This window comes from Periophthalmus magnuspinnatus, chromosome 6, assembly GCF_009829125.3.
Source record: "Periophthalmus magnuspinnatus isolate fPerMag1 chromosome 6, fPerMag1.2.pri, whole genome shotgun sequence".
In the NCBI taxonomy this organism is placed as follows: domain Eukaryota; kingdom Metazoa; phylum Chordata; class Actinopteri; order Gobiiformes; family Gobiidae; genus Periophthalmus; species Periophthalmus magnuspinnatus.
The window spans coordinates 33,829,361-33,834,419 of NC_047131.1; the positions used below are offsets into that span (position 1 = coordinate 33,829,361).

At 45.9% G+C, this 5,059-nt stretch overlaps 1 long non-coding RNA gene across 1 annotated transcript; it reads left to right on the forward strand.

Moving 5' to 3' along the window:
- Nucleotides 1–2,945: 2,945 nt before the first annotated feature.
- LOC117371934 (uncharacterized) lies at nucleotides 2,946–3,410 on the forward strand. The gene is made up of 3 exons (XR_008648706.1): nucleotides 2,946–3,036; nucleotides 3,130–3,222; nucleotides 3,379–3,410. It is a non-coding gene; the product is annotated as an uncharacterized LOC117371934 (long non-coding RNA).
- Nucleotides 3,411–5,059: the final 1,649 nt, after the last annotated feature.

Here is a 5,059-nt window from a genome sequence, read left to right on the forward strand (position 1 = left end):
TAGGTTTAGGGGTTAGAGGGTTGAAATTAGGGTTAGGCTGTTGAGGTTAGGAGGTTGAGGTTAGGGTAAAAAGTTAGGGTTTAAGAGGTTGGGTTTAGGGGCTAGGAGGTTGGGGTTAGGTTTTGGAATTAGGAGGTTGGGTTTAGGGGTTAGGAACTGAGAGGTTGGTTTTAGCGGGTAAGGATTAGGAGGTTGGGTTTAAGGGTTAAGAGCCAGGAGGTCAGGTTTAGGGTTTAAGGATTATGAGTTTGGGGTTAGGGTTAGGGGTTACGAGGTCGGGGTTAGGTTTAGGGGTTAGGAGGTTGGTTATGGAGATGATTGTGTGCTTATTTTAGCATAAAGAATAGTTATAAATAGTTTAAAATTGCATAAGTGTCATACCTTGGCCTTTCATCTTTGACCCTCCATGATGTCACTACAGTTTCTATAGAGGATGATTTTACACATTCATGAGTCCATCATATGTAACCTTCAACCTGTGTCCCAGTGTCTCTAACACCGTAAAAACAGCATCGGTCGGTGAGGCCTGTCCTGCCACAGCTGCCCTGGGGCAGACTGAGCCAGCCCTGGCCTGTGCCTTTGGTCTTGGAGGGCAGAGTCTAACACACCACAGAGTTAAAATGCTGTTTAATCTGTCTGTGGATGTTTTAGTTACTTTTGTTTTAGTTGAAGATAGTCCTTCATAACAGTAGTTAATTTGTTTATCTGTTGCTATGGTGACACTCACAGTTACAGTGGGGCAAAAAAGTATTTAGTCAGCCACCAATTGTGCAAGTTCTCCTTTTAAGAGGCCTCTAATTTTCATCATAGTTTCACTTCAAATATGAGAGACAGAATGAGGGGAAAGAACCCAGGAAATCACATTGTAGGATTTTTAATGAATTAATTGGTAAATTCCTCACTAAAATAGGTATTTGGTCATCTACAAACAAGCAAGATCTCTCTCACAGAACTGTAACTTCTTCTTTAAGAGGCTCCTCTGTCCTCCACTCGTTACTTGTATTAATGGCACCTGTTTGAACTTGTTATCAGTATAAAAGACACCTGTCCACAACCTCAAACAGTCAGACTCCAAACTCCACTATGGACAAGACCAAAGAGCAAAGGAACCACAAACAAAACTGTAGACCTGCACCAGGCCCCGAACACTCACTTGATGTGAAGAAATCAACTGTGGGAGCAATTATTAGAAAATGGAAGATAAGACCACTGATAATCTCCCTTGATCTGGGGCTCCAAGCAAGATCTCACCCCATGGGGTCAAAATGACACAAGAACAGTGAGCAAAAACCCCAGAACCACAGGGGGGACTTAGTGAATGACCTGCAGAGAGCTGGGACCAAAGTAACAAAGGGACCATCAGTAACACAATACACCACCAGGGACTCAAATCCTGCAGTGCCAGACGTGTCCCCTGCTTAAGACAGGACATGTCCAGGCCCGTCTGAAGTTTGCAAGAGAGCATTTGGATGATTTTTGGTAAAAACTCAACTTGTTGTGTTTGGAGGAGAAAGAATGCTGAGTTACAGCATGAGGCATGGGGGTGGAAACATCATGCTTTAGGGCTGTTTTTTCTGCAACGGCACCAGGACGACTGATCCGTGTAAAGGAAAGAATGAATGGGGCCATGTATCATGAGATTTTGAGTGAAACCCTCCTTCCATCAGTGTGGGCATTGAAAATCAAATGTGGCTCTTTCATCATGACAATGATCCCAAACACAGTGCCCGGGCAAAGAAGGAGTGGCTTTGTAAGAAGCATTTCAAGGTCCTGGAGTGGCCTAGCCAATTCAATTCAATTCATTTATTTTTGTAACGCCCAAAATCACAACAACAGTTGTCTCGAAGGGCGTTCATGTTTTGGTTGCCAGTCTCCAGATTTCAACCCCATAGAAAATCTTTGGAGGGAGTTGAAAGTCCGTGTTGCCCAGCAACAGCCCCAAAACATCACTGCTCTAGTAGAGATCTGCAGGAGGAATGGGCCAAACTACAGCAACAGTGAAAACCTTGTGGAGATTTACAGAAAACGTTTGACCTCTGTCATTCCCAACAAAGGGAATATAACAAAGTATTGAGATGAACTTTTGTTACTGACCAATTATTTACTATATATTCTTTAAAAATCAGACAATGTGATTTTGCTGGATTTTTTTTCTCATTTTGTCTCTCATAGTTGAAGTGTACCTACAATGACAATTAGAGACCTCTCATCTTTTTAAGTGGGAGAACTTGCACAGTATTTGGAAATGATGCACAGCAGTTTGCCCTAGAATCCACACTGACCTTGGTATGAACTGATATGAAATGACTTGAATGTTTCAGAATGGCGGCTGCTGGAGAGAGGGAGCCAACGGCTGCTGCATGGACCAGGGTCTAGACCAGGATCTGGACAAGGACTTGGACCAGGACATGGGTCTTAGTTCAGCTCTGTTTGACCCCTCAGAGTTCATGCCCTTTGACCCCACACAGGAGGTTATCTTCCCCCCGGAGCTCATCGTAAGTTTCAGCACTGTGGACAGCAAAACCAGTATTTTACTCTGAATTAGTACTGCGAGTAGTGCATAAAACTGCGAGTACGGCTTTCTGCTGTACATGATGTGTTTGTGTTTAGAGCCGGTGAGAATGTGTCATTATTGAAAAGGTCAGTTTAAGTTATGTCAAAGTTAAGTCCAAAAGCTCATCAGAAACTCTCCTGTCTGCCCCTGTCTGCCTGTCTGCCCCTGTCTGCTCCTGTCTACCTGGTTCTGCTCCTGTCTACCTGGTTCTGCTCCTCTGGCTCTGTTCCTCTGCTCCTCTGGTTCTGCTCCTCTGGCTCTCATTCTCTGATCCTCTGGTTCTGCTCCTCTGGCTCTCGTTCTCCGCTCCTCTGGTTCTGGTCTAAACCTGGTCCAGTCCCTGACCCGGTCCAGAAAGTCCCAGTCTCTGGTCTTCAGGAGTCCCCGCTGCACCTGGTTCCAGCCAGACTCTTTGGACCAGCTCCTCGATCTGAAGTGGACCCACCCGGAGTCCAAGATAGTGGTTGGGAACACAGAAGTGGGTCAGTAACAAAAACTGAACCAGGATTGAACCAGAACTAAACCAGGACTAAGCCAGGACTAAGCTAGGACTAAACCAGGTCTTTGTGTTTCAGGGATCGAGGTGAAGTTTAAAAACATGGTGTATCCGGTGTTCATTTCTCCGACTCAGGTCCCAGAGCTGAACTCGGTGCGACACACAGAGACAGGTGCATCTTATTTTGAAAGAACGATCTCTGGGTTATTACTCTGAAGGGACAGTTCCTGGGTTCTTATTCTGAAGGACTCAAAGGGTTTTACACTTTGAAGTGCAGATTGTTGTGAAAGTTTTTATACTTTGGTAATTTAGGGTTTTATTTTGACAGGTATCAGGTTCGGTGCAGCAGTGAGCCTGGACAGTGTGGAGCTGGTGTTACAGGACGCTGTGATGTCACTTCCTGTGTGGCAGACGGAGGTGTTCAGAGCCGTCCTGGAACAGCTGCGATGGTTCGCTGGGAAACAGATCCGAAATGTGGCTGTGCGTCCATACTGTTATTATCATTATGTGTTTGAGAAGACATTTTTAGCCTTGGCAGTGGATGGTTCAGTTGTTTTGTTCCTTTAGGTTTAGGGTTAAGACCATGTCTCTTTCTCCCATACTCTCTTATATCTTCTGGATCTTCTGGATCACCTGTATCTTTTGGATCTTCTGGATCTCTTGTATTTTCTGGATCTCCTGTATCTTCTGGATCACCTGTATGTCCTGGATCTCCTGGATCTCCTGCATTTTCTGAATCTCCTGGATCTACAGGATTTCTTGTACCTTCTGGATCACCTGTATTTCCTGGATATTCTGTATCTCCTGGATCTTCTGTATCTCCCGTATGTTCTGGATTTCCCGTACCTTCTGAATTTTCTCGATCTCCTGGATCTCCTGTATCTTCTGTATCTTCTGTATCTTCTGGATCTTCTGTATTTCTTGTGTCTTCTGCATCTCCTGTATGTTCCAGATCTTCTATATCTTCTACAGTGGGGAAAAAAAGGTATTTAGTCAGCCACCAATTGTGCAAGTTCTTCCACTTAAAAAGATGAGAGAGGCCTTTAATTTTCCTCATACATACACTTGAACTATGAGATACAAAATGAGAAAAAAAAAATCCAGAAAATCACATTGTCTGATTTTTAAAGTTTGTTGCCTTTCTTTCTTTTGGTCCCAACTCTCTGCAGGTCATTCACTAGGTCGCCCTGTGTGGTTCTGGGATTTTATCTTACCGTTCTTGTGTCATTTTGACCCCATGGGGTGAGATCTTGTGTGGAGCTCCAGATTGAGGGAGATTATCAGTGGTCTTGTCTTCCATTTTCTAATAATGTCGTAGCGCTCAGCTCAGGGGGGGATCAAAGATGCAGAACTCGGGGGAAGATTTACAGAGGTGAAATTTAAACAAACGAGAAGCAAACGGGGAACCAGGAACAGGGCGTGAGTCATAGTCCCGGGGCCGGGCGTGGGAGACGGAGACAGAGGCAGGATAGACAGCACCGGCAGAATGGAGCAGGGTCTGAGACGGGGAAGCGGAGTGGGTCCAGGGAGCAGGAACAGGGTGAGCGGAGCGTAGTCGGAGAAGGAGCGGACTGTACCGGCAGGGTGGAGCTGGATCAGAGGCAGGAGAGCAGAGCGGTCCGAGGAGCGGGAGCAGGATCTGGCAGGAGCAAAAAATCCAGCTTAGAAAAAGCGACGAGAATGAAAAACAAGAGCTAAGCCAAGCGTATACTACCACTGAGGTACACGGACGATCTGGCGCTGAGTGTCAGGTCCTGGCTCGTCTTATTCCTCCCAGGTCCCCAGGTGCGGCTGATTGGGAATCTGCTCCAGGTGTGCACGGGAGGAGACAGCTCTCTGCCCCAGCTCCATGCTCAGACACGTGACCAAGACAGGGAGGGGTAACAACAGGTGACAGGACAAGCAGGATCATGACAAATAATTGCTCCCACAGTTGATTTCTTCACACCAAGCTGCACCTATTGCAGATTAAGTCTTCGGGGCCTGGTGCAGGTCTACAGTTTTGTTTG